Consider the following 19267-nt stretch of genomic DNA (forward strand, 5'->3'; position numbering starts at 1 on the left):
CTATCTTAGCAAAGGAAGTGGCATTCAAATCTACAGGTTTTTCTTCTTTAGCCTTTTCGCCCAGCGTTGTCATTATTGACACGTTTTTGCGATCCCTGTTTTTGAGATCCTCAATGACTACCACCAGAAAGGGAATGTGACCACCATTCTTATTTGAGAAAAGTGTCTCCACTATAGCACTAACGATCCTAGACAGCAGAGAAAGCTTGATTGGAGCTAAGAACTATTTCTAAAGGATCCCTTCCACTCTTGTGTGGAAAGATCTTTCTTTCCAGTCTGATTTAAAACGTGTTGTCTACTATTATAGGGGTTGTCGTTAGGGTCACTCCTTCTTATGTCGGGAGATGGCAGTCATCTATATTTAGAAATAATAAAGAATATGGGTGTGATTGTCATCACAATGGAGTGATCGAGTAATCATCCCTGTAGGTTCCTCTCTATTTAGATAGACCCCATCAACATGGCCATTCCCTTCTCCTGGTAGCAAAAACCCATTAGAGGTTTGATTCTCAAAAGAAAACAGGCCAGAAACTCGAAACTATTCCTACTCGCCAGGTGGCTTTATCAATTTGAGTTTAAAAATAGGAAAAAAAAGGGTGTCAAAAGTAGAAGTATCATATCTTCTTAAGGAGCCCAACTCTAGCTAGAGAATAAGAGGATTAGGTTTTGGCAGGATGCGAGGTGCCAACTTATTAAGCACGAGAGTTGTAAGATCTCGGTTATAGAAGAAGAGTAGGCCAATCCCAATCTTAGGCTGCAACAAACAAGGAAATTCCTGTCATCAAATCGGCCTGATCCCCAAAAGGAAATCGCAATCCAAAATCCCTATATACGATAGATTCCGGGCACCTTGCTACATGACACTTGTCTCGCATTGCATTACTGACTGCTTCTTCTTCTGATTTCTTTGCTTTGATGATGCCCTTGTCCCAAAGAGAGTTCTTCAGCTGAAGAGTACTTTGGCACCCTAGAACACATCTCCCTCTGGATGAAGCCAACAGGTCTCAGACAAGAGTTGTATCTGTGGCTTCATCGAAAACTATCAGCCAAAATCCAAATAAAATGCATCATAGACCCAGCATCATCCTTCACTGAGAACTACAAAAGCAACATCCAACTTCAACCTGGCGGCCTCTGCACACAAAACCTCCGATATATCAGAAAAGAAAACCTTTTTTACAGTATGGGAATTTGGCCCAATAGTCCCTCCAATTTGAAGTGATCAAGCCACCACTGGTACCAGTAGGGAATAGGTACTACCACCTCCTCCAGCTCTAGCTGAGCTCTCCAGTTCTTCTCCATCAGTGAGTTGCAATGGGAGCATCTCAACATCCTCTGGTAGAATCTGTGCAATCCAAGCCTTCTGGGACATCATCCACCCGCAACTGCTTTCTCTCTTCCAGCTCTTTCATAGCAATGGCCTTTATGTTTGGAGGCTAACCCAGGCATCCATCACTCTCCTCCCAAAGAAAAAAGATGCCAACACCGTCGAGGATTTCAGGCCAATCAGTATCATCTCGAGATTCATGAAAATCGTTTCAAAGAAGAGGAACAAACATTGTCTTTAACAACACTCATCCACTTATTGACATTGACACGTATCAATCGGCGTTTATCAAGGGTCGCTCACTCATAGAAACTTTCTTGGTTGTGACAGAACCACTTATCTTTCGCCACAAACATAAGATCCCTATGGTCCTACTCAAGGTAGACTATCGCAAGTCATTTGACCGAGAAAGAGAAGAGTTGTGTCTTAAAGTAAAGACGAGGATGTGGAAATCCACACACACTTGTCTTTCAGGCCCAGCCCACCAGGGATTTCCAAATCGTTAGCGGTGGGTCTTTCTTCTTCTGGGCGAGCTCGGAGCTACTTTTTCTTTCTTTCATTCCATCTATCTCTGTATGCTTGGGTGAATGCCATAAGCGGATTTATATGCCCCGGTTCCCAGGGTTAGGGTATTCCCTATGTTGAGCCTACTCAGATCAGAACAAAACTTTTGGATTCTCTTTCGCCTATCGGCCGGCTTTAAACAACCTTCACATTTCCTGCTGAGATCCCAAGTCTCCAAGTGGGCCCTCTTGGCCACCTAAGACCTTGGCTTTTTAGAGAATCCCGCTCCTGTGTCGTAGGACTTGTAGCTCGGCAGTCCACCGGGTAGGTTTGTTTATCCTTCCTTTTTCGAGTGTCTTCTTGGATAGTTATAGCGGCCCATAGGTGCAAGATGTACCTTGTGGAGGGTGGCGGTCCCCTGGACATAGCATAGTCCTTTCAGGCAGTGGCCGTTTAGTCCATGGTCCGTTGGATGGTCGGTGCAAGGCCAGAAATTGGAACACATTGATTCCGCTCATTCCTGTCCTTCGCTTCAGGGCCTGTCCCTCAGTGTGGTCAGTACTCCATACTGTCGGGCAGCAAAGCTTACACTTGTTCACTTATTATGATGGTTCACCAGGGCCTCTTTCCTCCTCCCTTTTCTGCTCACTTGTAGGGGTCCAGACCCCCACAAAGGGGGAGGGAGTCGACTGAACATCTCAGCCATTGGCGGGAATTTCGCCCGCATCCGATCCCCAATTCTTGTTCACCCCGGATGATCGTGTTGGGTAAATTGTGACCTCGTACGATCGTATCGGGTGAGCAACAGCCGCTTCGTCACAGTACTGACTTATGGGCTAACAGGTCACACTTTGGCCAAGTATCCTACAAAGAGACTCCCGAGAGCCAAAAGTATTAAAGGAATGGCCATAGGAATGGGCGCATCATAACATCGTAATCTGTCTCGCCCGAATGAATTAGTTGGTACTAGAAATGTTAGAAATAGTAAATGAAGGGAGTAATAAGAAGTGAAAAGGACAGAGACACTTCCCAACCAGAAAGCAAAGTTCCCACTGATGGTATACTTTGTGTAAGCGAGCTCTAAGATCACATCTTTAGAATAAAATCCTGTTAGAAAAGGAAATCCAATAAGAGATAAGATGCCCATGAGCATCATGGCATAGGTCAAAGGAAAGGAGGAGGCAAGCCCCCCCCCCATCTTCCGCATATCTTGCTCATCTGACATGGCATGAATCACCGAACCCGCACTCAGGAAGAGTAATGCTTTGAAAAACGCATGATTCATTAAGTGAAAGACGCTAACTGAATAGTTAGAGATGCCGCAAGCAAAGATCATATAGCCTAATTGACTGCAAGTTGAATAAGCTATGACCCTCTTTAGATCGTTCTGTAATATTCCAGTGGTTGCCGCAAGGAATGACGTCATAGCTCCTGCAAAAGTAATAACAATCAAAGCCGTAGGTGAGTATTCAAATAAAGGGGAGCACCTTGCTATCATGAAAACGCCAGCAGTGACCATAGTAGCTGCATGAATCAAAGCAGATACTGGAGTGGGACCCTCCATTGCATCGGGTAACCAAGTATGCAATCCTATCTGTGCAGATTTCCCAACAGCATCAATAAAAAGTAAAATACAAATCAGAGTTATGGCATTCAATCTCATATTGCAAAAAATCCATTCATTTCTGGGAGCACTAGCACAAGCAAAAATGGTTGAAAAGTCTACTGTTTGAAAGAGAGTAAAACAACCAAAAATCCCAAGAGCTAATCCAAAATCACCTACTCGATTGACAAGCATAGCTTTTATAGCAGCTTTATCCGCCTGAAGTCGTGTAAACTAGAAATGAATTAACAAATATGAAGCAAGACCTACTCCCTCCCATCCTAGGAATAATTGAAGAAAGTTATCTCCAGTCACCAACATTAGCATAAAAAAGTAAAAATGGATAAATAACACATAAATCGAGGGCTATGCGGATCCTCGGACATATATGAAATGGAATAAAGATGGACCAAGCTACTTATGAATGTAAACACAATTAACATCACTGCGGTTAGGCTATCAAACACAGAGTCAAAAGTGAATTACAAGTCAGGCCAATCTGCGAATCGAGCGAGCTCCCCTTGCAATGATGTGGTGGTGAACCTCTCATTCGTCTTCAGTGCTCTCCGAACCGTGCGGGAAGGTTTCCCATCACACGGCTCACCAACTTGATCTTCTGCGGGAACCTTATGTCAGAACAGGCCTGGCAAAAGAAGTACGGTCTTGCTTTCCTTTGCCACTCAAGTGTACGGCATCTGCCGTGCTTAGGCCCCTTCTTCCCTTCCCTAATCCAAAAATGAGTCCACCGCCTGCCTGGCACTGTATGGGTATAGGTATGGCGTGCAGGCCAGCCTCCCTGGATTTTAGGTGATTAACTACCGAAGCGAAGAAAAGGCTGGATCAAGAAAAGGGGGGTACTACGAGCCCTCTGCCCCACGCATCTAACCAGCTCGCATGGTTCACCGGTTCCACCGGCGTCACCCTTAGATAGAGTTATTCAGTCGATACAGAGATGTGCTTAAAGTGGGGGGGTGCTGTCCCTATTGGGCTGGGCCCTTCCCCATAAGGCCCCACCGTCGGGGCATAAGCGCCCTCTTGCTACCCATATGCAAGGCGCCGTCTTAGCCTTGCCTTCCCAGGATCGCTCCCACGCCTGTCACATTCGTGATCGGCCTCCTCAACTGTGTATCGATCGAAAGGCAGGGCGGCAGAGCCCCCAACCGACAGGAGTAGTTACGTCCAGTATGTCCCCCCTCGATTCCCGACATGCTATGATACCCCAGGGTGGGTAGGAGCGGGTCGAGTCCGTATCACCGCGGAACAACTGCAGCATCCGGATCTGATCTATCTACTCGGCAATTCATCCGGTGACTTCACGGTCGCCAAAGAAGCCCCAAGAAGCATCAAACATTTCCGATGAGATCCATGGAGCTATTCTGAGATAGCAAGCACTAGCTCCCAGTGCGACTTCATAAAAAGCAAGAAAAGATAAGATCGAAGAAAATGAAACGCGCGTGGTGGTCATTATAGCAGTTCCTTCAGATCCTAGAAAACGTCCGAAAAAACCGGCTACGGAACTACCAAGCAAAGGCAAAAAGACAATAAGTAGATACATAAGATCGAGTCTCTTAAAAAATCAGACAATGTTCAAGCGGCCTGTCATTGAGACAAAAACGTGTTAAGCATATAAGCACTTTCGACTTGATTTGCAGTGGTCAGTTACGCAAGACGGGAAGAGAGTTTCCTTCTTCAGAGTCCTTTTATCCCAATATTAAGGATAATGTGTGGGCCTTTACTGAAAGAAGATGGTTGATCCCCTTGCCGACTGATTCTGTCCTCCCCCCGATGGGTCGTCCTCTTATTCACCCTTGCGAGCAAAGAAGAAGAGAGACAGCATTCAAGCCAGCAATGGACTGAGGTATGAGACGATAAAGGTAAAGAGAAGGGGTCGTCGTTGGTGCATAACAAATCTTTCCTATCTACGATCTTTCTCAGTGCATAAGCGAGGCTTCGCGGTCGAAGTACCACATAAGCAATAAAGCCAATAGACCTTGAATAGCCTGTACGAAATAACTTGTGAAGAGGATTTACTAGAGTCTAAAAATCTTGTACGCAAGTTGGCACAGCGCTTTCAATCAATCTCTCTCATCTGGTCTGCCCGGTCAAATCAGCGATCATGCCCCCCTTATTCTAGCGGAGGAACAGCTTCATCAGATTCATTCCCTTGCTAATCTGCCTTCAAGCCTTGTTCCTTCTTCCGCTTCATCTATCGTAAAATTCTATATGCCAAAAATAGAAGTAGAAAGAAATCCTAGCAGTCGTTGAGATTGAATCCAGAGGAAATCGCAATCCAATTACCGTGAGAGCGAATAAACAGAGTCAGTTCAACTAAATGGTCAAAATCAGAATAAAGGGAGGTAACGAAATACTTCATTAACAAGGCCCGTTTAATTAACAATTTTAGCTTTCTTTGCTCACTAGCTTTTTTCTGCGCCCCTTCACTCACTTCTGAATGACTCCTTTAGCACTCTCTTTTGGTTGGTTACTTCATTGAAATAGAAAGTACATCTCTAACTCCCGGCTAACGCGAATCATTCAAAAACTACTACTTATTGGGTTGGGCAACCGACACGTGAAATCGATGCCGGGCTACACTTCCTTCAATTAATTGTTTAGGTTTACTTTGGCGGAGCATTCAATCCAGGTGTGGGAATCATTCCGACTTCATGTATTTGCCCTGCCCTAGCCTCTTGGGAATGTAGGTGTCCGAGAATGGAAGCTCGGCAACAGAGCAGACCGGAAGAAGTATGTACCTCATGAAGCAAGGACTAGCCAGAGCTCTTAGTATGGCCACTTTTGCAGGATGAATCCATTCACTGCCTGCTTCTCTATCGCATTGGACCTAGAAAGAGTGCAAACAGGAAGCATAGATCCTTGAGAAATAGAGGAGCTATGAGTGCTGTCCACAACCTCTAATGTTCCAAAAGATATAATCCGTCACTCGCTCCAGAGACCTCAGTACTGTGCTAACTCCAAGAATTTCCTTCTTTACTACATAAAGCATCAGCTGCTGGATAGAAAGCAAAAGCATTTATTTATAGCTGACAGTTAGCTTTCGCTTGATTTCTTTCTTATAAAATTACATTTTGTTGATTGTAGATTGGGTCGGTGTAAATAAAGGGTGAGCTCCAAACTACAGTGGGAAAGGCCGAGTATACACCAACCATACTTTGGAGTGAGAAGGAGATCCTAACTAACAAAATAAGGCATCTGATACTATGCTGAAAAGTCCCATTTGGTCACTTTTCAAAAGAAGGATGCGCCGCTATTTTATCATCATCTAGCACTGCTTGACTTGCTTTCACAACTTTTAGCTTGAACGTGGCACTAAAGCCTCCATGTCAACTAAAGAAAATAGTTCAAGACAGTAGAGCACAGAGGGAATTACCAACATGGGTTCAGCATTTCGTTTAGTGAATGCGGAGATAAAAGCAGCTGCTATTGATGTGCAATTGGACCGCTCGCATCGCTCCTTGACACGAAGGCTATAAGAATCAAAGGAAATACTGGGCGTAAATGACTTTGGAGTTCAAATCTGGCAAAGTCCTTACTTACTCGGCTCCAGGCCAAAGCGATGAAAAGACCCTTTATTTAATATGGTCACGCCCATGAGAGAAAGTCTAGCCCTATCAACACCTTCTGATCCTAGTTGGCTCGAGTAAGGCAGGCTACTTCTAAGCAATCTAGAGAACATTGAACCTCATTGAAAAGAAATAACTTCCGGCCAACATAAAGATCCAGCAACCTTTTGCCTGACCTCGGCTCTGACGCATTCCTCCTAGCCTAGATTTTCATTACATTCTTTGGGATCAATGCCTACTTCTTGAACTTGAAATACTTGTATCCCTTCTTCGATAAGTGGAATGTTTCGCTTGAGCGTCTACTTTGGCGAAACCCTTGTTATCTATGCTATGAATTTGTGGCCTAGCCCTCTATAAGGCACACATTTTTCATACGTGAGGCTATAGAAGGAAAGCAACAATCCTGGAGGAGGAAATAGTTCACTTGTTGGGCACCTAGGCTCCCTATTCGTAAATTCACTTACGTGACGAGCAATTAACAAGGCGCGCTGCATTTGAATGACATGTTATTTGAATAATATTGCTGTTGTGTCGCAAGTCTCAGTCTTCCAAAATAGGAGACGACTATGGACAGAGATACCAGGTAAATGGAGTGCCAGTGATTGCCTTGGTTGATAGTGGCAGCACGCATTGTTTTGTAGACCCCAAAGATTGTGAAGCGGGCTAGTTACGACTCAACTCCGTATAAACCTATGGAAATCACAGTAGCAAATGGCGCTAAGATGTATTGTGAGCACAAATGTGATGGCATGCTATGAGTAATGCAAGGGAAGGAGTTTCAGTTTGACACGAAAGTCATGGAGGTAGGTTCGTATGAGGGGGAGATTGGATTTTGTTGCTATAAGAAGGAAGGGCCAATTATTTTCTCAACCAGTGCACCATCCATAACATTGGTCAAGGAAGGCAAGAAAGTAGTTTGAAAGGGAATTCAGGATCAGACAAGGAGGTCAGTAGAAAGAGGAAGGGTGCAGTTACAACAAGGAGAGATTTGTATGCTCGTGCAAGCTTTTCCAGTGAATGCCACCAGCAAAGAAACCAGAATACCTAACAGTATTTATAAGTTACTTACCCGAGACTCTGACATTTTCAATGAGCCAAAAGAGTTACCACCAGACCCATGATCATGTAATACCTCTTCTGGAGGGAGCTGAGCCGATTAATCTCAGGCCGTATAGATACTCGCACGATCAAAAGGCAGCCATTGAAAAGTTGGTCGATGAAATGTTAGCGGCTGCTGTGATTAAGCCAAGCTCAAGCCCTTTGCCCTTTTCAAGTCCTGTACCTGTAGGTAGGATGGGTGGGAGTTGGCGATTGTGTATAGACTACAGGAAACTAAATAGCCTTACCATTAATAAAAATATCCCATTCCTTTCATGGATGAACTCTTGGAAGAGGGCAGTCCCAAATGAAAAAAAGCCATTTATCGATCCCAAGAAGCAAGTGAATTAGTTTTATTGCGTTTCTTCCTTTAGCTTCTGTTTATTGCAAGCACATATTTTATAGTATTATTTGAGATGCTGGAGTAAAAGGGAGTCAGAGGTAAGCCCTAGCTAGCCGCCCCCCTCTTCCCTATCAGATGAGAGTTTGCATTCGCCAGTGTGCCACCATTCCTTATTAATACTGTACTTCACTTCTCTATGCTTCAGGCATTCCGCTTTCATCTTGTGATACCCCAGACCTGTTTCTTTGGATCCTTAACTACAAAAGTAAGCACCTCCCCTAACTAATTAGTTAGTATTGAGAGACTCAAAAATCATTAAAGTTGAGAAACAAAGGTACTCTTGCCGATGGAAGAAATTCCATAAATGTCCCATAGAGTCAAAAAGCTGTTTTGAGGAACCAGTATCAAAACTTGACCCATTAGCTGCTGCCCTACTTCATCCAAGGGCTAGGTGTGGGTGTGACTAAATCCCCTCCTTCCTTACTTAATAGTTATTTTAGTCTCCTTGGGCAGTCGACCCCTTCAATTGGTCATGCTTTTCTTGTTTCTCTGGATTCGTTAGGCATGCGACGGGCGAGCAATCTCTTGATACTACGCCTAGCCGTGGGCTTTCTCTTCTTTTTGACCTTGCTTGATCACTCACTAATAGGGATTGGGCTGATCCAGGCATGCAAGCACTCAGGTACCCTTTTCATCCACTCCTTCATCCGCTGATTGTCGCTGTCGATGCCCAGCTATTTAGTTTGGAAAGTGTTAATCCGAGTAGTGAGCCCTGTGGCATACCTCTGAAGGTACCAACGCTTGCACTTGTTTGTGTTAATGGATCCAGCAAAACTCTAATATGATTTCTAAGGATTTGAAGAACGACGTCTACATGTTTCATTTCACCTAATCCATCATTTGAGGAGTGGGTTTCGCGATTGGGCTCAGATAGGGGTAAAGAGGGGGAACGGAGGCAGACTTGATAATTGTATGGTTTCCCACTAAGCGCGAGCATAAAACTTGATCCTTCCTCACCGTAACCATGGTGTCAAGTTGATTTGCACCGGATATCGATACCTTCAGCCAAGACCCATTCTTAAGTACAAGCCAGTGGTGGTGTCCGGTCAAAGAAAGTTAGTGCTAAGCACTATTAATATCGTATCGAACCTGATGAGTATTTTAGAGTATCTTTGGACCCCAAAGAGTTGTATAAGTAGTCAAGAAATACTCCATTTTGAGTTATGGTTGTGCAACCGATCGTACCCATCTTTAGAACGTTATTGCCCTTGCGGACAAGAAGAATCGATCTATCAAAAATATGTTATGTAATGTATTTAGTTGAGTTGAATCCTGCGCATGACCAAAAGAAAGGAAAGATCCGTGTGTATGAAAGCCGTCTGGACCCCAACTAGAACAGGAACGTTGTCTCTTGATTTCTTCTTTGAATTCAGGTATCAATTCAATTATGATATGAAGAAAAGAGAGAAAGAATTAGTTCCACCAAAGGAATCCCAGTGAAATGCCTTCCTGGCTATCAAGCATTTTGCATTGCTCAAAGCCTAGAATCTTGTATCTGGGAACTGGGAAGAAGATAGACAGTCAACGGCTGTTGCCAATAGTCCTGAATCTGCAAAGCTACTGCAAACACATGCAACACGGGCTACAAGAATGAAGAAACCATGAAACCAACCTAAAATCACTGCCAGCACTTAGTTAGTTAAAGCCCAGGAACCACTTGTGTTACACCGGTGAAGCAGAAGCTCCGAAAGCTGTCCGAGGAGCCAGCCATAGGTGGGTTCTTTACTGGCCATAGGTAGGTCCCTTACTGTTGGATCCTCTAAGCAGGGAAAGATCGTAGCTAGTATGAATTGGAAGAATGATCATACCGAACCCAGGATCCTGCAACTATTCTTCCTTCGTTCAAGACTCGTTTTCTCGCGGGTTGAATGAGTGAGCCTTGGCCATACATACTGAGATTCAACAGTCAACTTTGGAGTCCGTCCTAAAGCCCCACCAATCTACATAGGTGATACCAGGGTAGGTACTTGAAAGACGAGAATAGAACCCATGCTAATGTACCTTAGCTTTTCCGCTCTTCCAATCCTAAACAAGATCATAAATAAGAGTCCCAGGCCGCTTAACGCCCTCTTAGCACATATGATAGGAGCTGGCATACAGAATTACAAGAAGTTGGTACTTTTTCCAATCCTTTCTGCTTTCTCACCAGCAAAATAGGATCGATCGTGAAATCAAAGAAATCTTTCACCTCACTTCTAAGATGAGCTAGCGCTCGCATCACCTTTCGATATCCTATATTTTTGATATTCAACAAGTAGCATTTCCACGGCATTACCACAAGGATTTCCTGTTTCCCCGATCCACCAGCTACGTTCGCACACTTCCAAATAGTAAATGCTCCCGCGGTTGGAGTTGAGACTTTCTTATCCCTCTTGTTACGACGGATCGAGCATATGATTCTTTTCTTGATTGAAATCATTCACTTTTCCTTGAAATCGTCACAAAGTAATTGGAAGAATAAGTGCTTGAGAAGCTCATGGATATATTCTATGGTGGCTTCTCCAATAGTTCGAGCCATAGCTTCATTTCATTGTTTCTATAATTTTCTTCACTTTATCATTGCCCTCAAGTACAAGTAATTTATGACAAACTTTCTTTCCCATGGTTCGGGTGGGCACGGTTATGGATGGCAGGACAGGAGTGAAGATCTCTCAGCTAAGGGCTAGACCGGACGTTTCACTATCTGATGACGAGTGGCACACAAATCAACCTGAGAAGGATTCTGCTATGTAAAAAGTGTTTATATAAACGAATTTTTTAACGCCAAGATGCCAATAGCAATGATGGATAAAGCAACTCCCACGAGTAGGGCTCGAAAGCCGGGGACTCTCCTAGCAAAGAATCTAAACGATCTGAGTTCTTTTCTGAGAAAGAAGAAGATGCAAGGCATGGATCCAAGCCTGAAGGCGACGTGGAGTGTTGTTATTATCGTTACTCCACAGAATGGGAGGCACTCTCTTCTTGCAAAATGCAGTTCTGAAATCTGTAATCTAGATGATTCTGGTTGAAGGGGACGATGCAGCCTAGCGGTTATGAACTTTTTGTTCGATTCAAAGGATTTCCACTTGAGTAAAGCTATGGTGGGAAATAAACTACCAATTAGGCAATGCGCGTCTCTATTTCTTGAATTCTCTGGTCTAGGCAACCCGAAAGCGTTGTTTAACAAAGACAAGTCTGAATTTGAAACGCAATCCGGCAGAGAAAATAAACTTAAGTAACCACCAGTTGAAACTGAGCGAGGATGCCTCTCCTAATGGAAGTTACAGGCTCAAACAATACCTAATGGTAGGCAACTTTGCTACCCGAGCATCTCTTTCTTATTAAGAACGACATAAATGAAACTTCTTATCTTAGGTACGGAATTCCTCCACATTAAGACACCAACCTGCCCTTGACAAGTCAATAATCAATCACTAGATTTAGGTTCACAAGCCGATGCGATGCTTCACATTGAAATGGGTTAGTCTGCATCTGAGAGACCCCGCCTAGCTCTAAAATGGTTTCAACCTTTCCTCGACCTCATGGAATGAACTAACTCATATGCAGTGAGCATATTATCATAGACATCCCTCACAATAGCGAACTTGAAGAAGAAGCTGTTTCGACATCTACTTTATCCCAAGTGCAATAATGCTCCAAGTACGGGTTTTCGAATTCATTCCTCGCTGACCGCGCGTCATCTTCAGTTCACGATTGAGGCTCAGATGGAGACTGATGAGATACAGGCTCTGGCTAAGGTTGACATCCAGGCTCTGGACAAGCGATAAGAGATACTTTCTGAAGGATCCAGCTAAGAAAATGAAATGGGTTAGTGGGAACAAGCAGCTAAAGCGCAAAGGTAAGGATGAGCTCGAAAAGTGCAAACTTGAATGATAGCTAGTGGTGGATTGAGACTTTTGAGCTTCTCCATCGATCACTTTTGCGGAAGCTGAGTCCTTACTTTTCCAGCAACTTCAAATCAGAAAGCCCCGACTCCCATAAAGAATGCTTAAAAGTAAACTCCAATCCAATCCTACTGCAGTAAATCCATCCCATAAAAGTATTATTTCCTTAGACCATGAGATTGTGCAACTCCCGGATACCGTAGGAGTGCCTTGGGTGTGCCAAACGTCACAATGTAACTGGGTGACTATAAAGGTACATTACAGGTATCTCCGAAAGTGTCTGTTGGGTTGGCACGAATCGAGACTGGGATTTGTCACTCCGTATGACGGAGAGGTATCTCTGGGCCCACTCGGTAATACATCATCATAATGAGCTCAATGTGACCAAGGGGTTGGTCACAGGATCATGCATTACGGTACGAGTAAAGTGACTTGCCGGTAACGAGATTGAACAAGGTATTGGGATACCGACGATCGAGTCTCGGGCAAGTAACGTACCGATTGACAAAGGGAATTGAATACGGGATTGATTAAGTCCTCGACATCGTGGTTCATCCGATGATATCATCGAGGAGCATGTGGGAGCCAACATGGGTATCCAGATCTCGCTGTTGGTTATTGACCGGAGAGGCGTCTCGGTCATGTCTGTGTGTCTCCCAAACCCGTAGGGTCTACACACTTAAGGTTCGGTGACGCTAGGGTTGTAGAGATATTAGTATGCAGTAACCCGAAAGTTGTTCGGAGTCTCGGATGAGATCCTGGACGTCACGAGGAGTTCCGGCATGGTCCGGAGGTAAAGATTTATATATACGAAGTCCAATTTCGGCCAGCGGGAAGGTTTCGGGGGTTACCGGTATTGTGCCGGGACCACCGGAAGGGTCCCAGGGGTCCACCGGATGGGGCCACCTATCCTGGAGGGCCCCATGGGCTGAAGTGGCGTGGGAACCAGCCCCTGATGGGCTAGTGCTCCCCACCCAAGGGCCCAAGGCGCCTAGGGTTGGAAACCCTAGGGGGCCGTTGCCCCCCGAGGGGGCATGCGCCCCCCTGGTTGGAAACCCTAAGGGGGCCGTTGCCCCCAGGGGCCGCCCCCCCCCCTTTAGATGGGATCTCCAAGGGGGCATGCCCCCCCCCTAGCCCCTATATATAGTGGAAGGGAGGGAGGTCAGCCTAACCTTGCTCTTGGCGCCTCCCTCTCCCTCCGTAACACCTCTCCTCCCCGCTTGTGCTTGGCGAAGCCCTGCCGGGATCCTGCTGCATCCACCACCACGCCGTCGTGCTGCTGGATCTTCATCAACCTCTCCTTCCCCCTTGCTGGATCAAGAAGGAGGAGACATCTTCCCAACCGTACATGTGTTGAATGTGGAGGTGATGTCCGTTCGGCACTTGGTCATCGGTGATTTGGATCACAGCGAGTACGACTCCATTATCCCCGTTCACTTGAACGCTTCCGCTCATGATCTACAAGGGTATGTAGATGCACTCCTATTCCCCTCGTTTCTAGAATACTCCATAGATTGATCTTGGTGATGCATAGAAATTTTTTAATTTCTGCTACGATCCCCAACACACGGGGGTCAGACAAAAGAACGAAGAGATAACTTGAGTCAAAATAAATAGTCGACAGGTCGTTACCTTCCGTACCAGCCACTTCATCTTGAGACTTTTTCAAGTTTTGATGGGCCAGCTCCAAGTCAAGGTTGAGTTGTCTCTATTTTTCCTTGAATTCAGCGAACTTGGAGAAAAGCGCACAGGATTTCTACAATGGGCAAAAGAGACGTCAATGGACAAGATCAAAGATCATTTATTTACAAGTGAATAAATCTTTAAAGACTACTGCAGAATCAAACATTCTACAGTAGTCTCAGGGACTACACCCAGTGGGTGCACTTATCGTGCCCCCACTGATTCAGAATCCACTCGACATGGTCCGCCCAGACCGAGTGGAAGAAAAAAAAGAGAGAAAAGGACGTACTCAGACCCCAACCAACTGCCAGTAGTCGATTGTGGTCTTGGGGACTACACCCAGTGGGTGCACTTAGCGTGCTCCCACTGATTTAGATTCCACTCGACATGGTCCGCCCATACCGAGTGGAAGAGTGAAAACAACAAAGATGCCAAACACCCAGTGGGTGTGCAGATGCGAAGTGCAGGATAACGAGAAATTGCACGGAGAAAGGTCTTCAGGTGGCATATCCTAACAGAACAAGTTTAGTCGGAATCCAACTTACCTGGACATTGGCTCGAAGGCCGCGCTGGCGTCGTAAGCAGCCTGACTATTTTCGTGCACCACCTTCACTCGCTCCATCATTATGCTAGCCTGGCGAATGGCTTCTGCAGCGGCGTCCGCCTGGCTTTCTGGAACGTGATGAGTGGTGAAGAATGGGACTGACGGTCCAGACGCAGCAGCTTGAAGTTCCGAGGCATGAAGTTGGACGGTTGAAGCAAGGACTGGCACAGTCGACAATGTGGGGCATTCACTCGATACTGGATCAGCAAAAGTAACAGAAGCCCAGCTCACATCTTCAAGCTGTTGAACCACTGGCTCTGTCGCCGGTACCGATTGGGATGTCTTGCAAGCTGACGCTTTCTTGTTCCTCCTAGGCCTCAGCGGCATGTCCTCATCATCATCTGGAAGCTCAATGATATTGGGAGGAGCTACAAAGAGATCAGTCGACCCCAGATCAATCGTCAGAATTTAATCGACCGAATAACCAAAGACAGGTCTATGAGAGTTGTACCTGGGTTGGAGGTGACTGCATCTTCCATTTCTTCATCTTCATACTTGCGGGTGGAAGTCCCGGAGGTAGCAGCTCTGCAAATTTTAATATTCAGTCAGTCACGTCTATCACAGTGGGTCGACCAAGAAATCAGATACAACTATTACCCGGAAACATTAGGAACGACCACTTTGATCTTGGGCAAGGCCTTCGGCGACTTCGACGGTGTAGCTTTTGTTTGCTTCGGTGCCTTCTCAGTCGACGCTGTAGAAGACGTCCGAGGGCGCTTTGACGATTGTCCAGTCGGCACGGTCACTTTGTTGTGGATGCTTGTCGGGTCATGAGTGTGCTTGGATCGCCTTTCCCTACAGGGAGGTGAGTCGACCTCTTCTTCACCACTCGGGTCGTCACTCTCCTCATCCTCCTCTTCATCAGAGTGCCACTCGCCGCTCTCGCCTCCGCTCGCCTCCCCCTCTGGATCCTGCTCCTGCTCCCCGTTGGGCATCGAGTACATCTCGGGCCTGAAAGATAACAAGCGAAGCAAAAATCAGTCGGTTGTCAACGAGCAGTTACGTGATGAATCAAGAGAACACTCGGCAATTTAGAGTCAGACCTTGTCTAGTTGGCGCGAGTTGTCGAGTGGAGGGACTCTCCTAGACCCCCTGGGGTTATCTTTGTTGCCAGTGATACCTCTCAGCCACTTCTCCACCGTGTCCTCGTCGACCTCTTCTGGGTGGATTCGAGTGGAATCCTCAATACCCGAATACATCCACATCGGATGGTCACGGGCTTGAAGCAGCTGAATGCGTCGTTTAAGGAAGACCTCCAACAGATCCATGCCAGTCATGCCATCACGGACGAGTTGGACTACCCGCTTGACCAACACCTTCACCTACGCTTTCTCCTCTGGGATCACTTTTAAGGCGGAGGGCTTCTCGACCCGAGCCATGGAGAAGGGAGGAAGTCCGGTCGACTGGCCTGCAGTCGGCTGGTCCTTGCAATAGAACCAGGTCGACGGCCATCCTCGGACTGACTCAGGAAGGATCATGGCTGGGAAGGTGCTTTTACCTCTCATTTGAATCCCAAGACCCCCGCACATCTGGATCACGTGCGTCCTCTCGTCACTCGGGTTGGCCTTCTTAACCGACTGGGAACGACACGTGAAAATGTGCTTGAAGAGACCCCAGTGTGGCCTACAACCTAAGAAGTTCTCGCACATGGACACGTAGGCAGCAAGGTACACGATGGTGTTGGGGGAAAAGTGGTGGAGTTGTGCTCCAAAGAAGTTCAAGAAGCCTCGGAAAAAAGGATGGGGAGGCAAGGAAAATCGGCGGTCAACAGGGGTGGCGAGGAGAACGCACTCACCCTCCTGCGGATGCGGTTCGGTCTCGCCCTCCGGGAGCCGCGCCGATTCGTGGGGAATCAGTCCCCCTTCAACCAGATCATCGATGTCGTCCTGACGAATCGTCGATCGAATCCAGTCGCCCTGGATCCAACCGCGCAGCAGGCCGGACCTCGATGAAGATCCGCCCCAGGTGGACTTCTTCCCCTTCGCCTTCGTCGTCGCCTTCTTCACGCGCTCCAAGGTCATCGTCTTCTCCTTTCCCATTGCAGCGGGTGGAGCTTGAGCAGAGCGGTGGCGCCGGGAGCAGAGGTAGATGTGGCGGAGAAAGCAGGGGAGAATGAAGAAGAATGGGAACGCACTGTGCAAAAAACCCCAATCCGGCACCTTATATGAGGTCATTTCCGAGTGGCTAACATGTGGGTCCAGGCGATCCTATCAAATCCCGCAACAGTCGCGCGTGCAGTATGTGGCGAAAAAGGTGGCGCGGCGATCGAGGTGGCCCTGCCTAATCCAACCCGATTACTGCGGCCTCCTCCACCCCGCGCGCTTCTCGAAATTCAAATCCCAGAATATCCACGAGTAGCAGAGCAACTTGTCAGACGGAAAAAATTTCCCATATCAGCACTCGAAGCATAGCAGTAAAAGTTCACTCGACAGAACCAAGAATGGATCAAGGCGACTGAAAAAGAAGTTGAAGTCATCATGATTGTTCACTGGGTCCCAATCAGGCGCTTCCAAAGCGTGAAAATTGAATCAGAGGTGTTCTCAACTCCTTCTCCACTCAAACCCTGAACCATTCGGGGGCTAATGATGAAGCTATGTACCTAGGGTAGGGTCATAGGCCTGACCTAGATAGCCTCCCCTAGGGCACCATCCCAAAACCAGAAGCATTCAAGGGATAACATCATCCACTCGACTACGAGACATTCCACTCGGAAGATCCAAAGTCACTCGACCACAACAATTATCACTCGACGGACAGAAGAACTAAAGTCACTCTGCACGACAACGGTCGGACGTTTACTTCATAGACTTAATAGGCATTTATGTCACTTAATTGCTAGCATTACCAGTAACGACCCCCTCTTGATGTACCTTAAATACCTTGTAACGTGGGCTGGCTGGGGTCCTGGCGCACTCTATATAAGCCACCCCCTTCCACTGGCACAAGGGTTCGCACCCCTTGTAAACACACACATACATAATCCAGTCGACTGCCTTCGGGCACCGAGACGTAGGGCTATTACTTCCTCCGCAAAAGGCCTGAACTCGTAAAACTCATGTCTACAACTTCGCCATAGCTAGGATCTTGCCCCCTCATTCCTACCCTCCCATTCTACTGCCAGTCTTAGATCCACGACAATGACTTCCCCAGAATTTTAACAAATATAATTTTTGTTTAAGAACCAACAATGCATAATAAATAGCAACTTGATAAAAGTAGTAAATCTAGAGTAAGTGGCAAACTTACAATTGTTTCAAAAATTGCCAAGAAGGCCTAATTCAAACTGCGGCCATTGTTCAATTTTGCTGAAACATTTTGTGTAGTGCACCTAAATAGTATAACGTCCCCTATGTGACATTTTAGTAGCACTGCACAAAACATTCTTACAAAAAAGTGTTATATGCATTACACTTAAAGGTCACAACAGCAACAATGTTTGTCAATAAGCATGTTTGCACAAAAGATATAACATGTTTATTTGCTATAGTTGATAGCCAAACACATAGTAATAAAAGTGATAGTACAAAGTGTACTATTAATGTGAAGACAAAAAACAAGTACAATAATAAGTAGGTATTACTTGTCTCACATATCATACAAGCAATATCATATGCTAGTTTGTTTAAGCTATGTATGAAATCATGTGGACAAAATTACTAAAACATATATTTTTAGCTTTCTATCATTGGTGAAATGAATAAAACCTTCATATTCATGCCTTTCATCATCGGTGATATGAATAAAACATTCATAGCCAGGCCTTTAAGGTTCTAGATCTAGTTTTATGTGCACAAATAACATGCTAACTTGCAGAGTAAACTAACATACAAATTAATAGCACTATAATAATGACCCCACAAGATGCATAGCACACTTTTCATTTGAACACTAGTCAAAAGGATTAGAGCTCACCATTGTGGTCAGGTCGCATTCGCGGTCGAATAATGATGAAGCACATGACGAGTCTATGACCCCCTCCACACACACACACACACAAACACACACACACACACACACACACACACACACACACATGCGCGGGAGACCCGACGTCCGACTACGAGACGAGATGCAACTTCCTATTAGACGGACGATGGTGTTGGACGATGATCGATCCGCGTCTTGCAATGCATGATGCCGACCGTGGCGCAGGACTCTCTCCGACCAACGCAACCGGGAGAGAGTGGAAGTAGAAGAGGAGAGAATATATGTGGCCAGGAATGGTGATGGCCAGGAGAGAGTGGTGCCGAGAACAGTGAAGAGAGTGTCGTACCGGGGTGGGCAATTAGGGTTTCCATTATGGAGGGGCAGTGAAGGTTGATTATAACACGTCGCGAACAATGCAATACTGACCAGCAGTAAAAGCGAAGAGTCTGATTTGAATAGACTACACAAACGAGTCATATATAGCGGCTGATGTCGATCAATGATTACCTTTGGTCTTTTTTATCATCGTGGCAAGCTATTACCAATCGGCCAATTTTAGACATGTCTGTGATAACCATTTTGCCGAGCCCAAAAGTCGATATCACCGGTGCCATAGTAGAGGCCGATCATTGTTAATGCACATCACTAACGCA

Source organism: Triticum dicoccoides, chromosome 3A (genome assembly GCF_002162155.2).
Source record: "Triticum dicoccoides isolate Atlit2015 ecotype Zavitan chromosome 3A, WEW_v2.0, whole genome shotgun sequence".
Taxonomy (NCBI): domain Eukaryota; kingdom Viridiplantae; phylum Streptophyta; class Magnoliopsida; order Poales; family Poaceae; genus Triticum; species Triticum dicoccoides.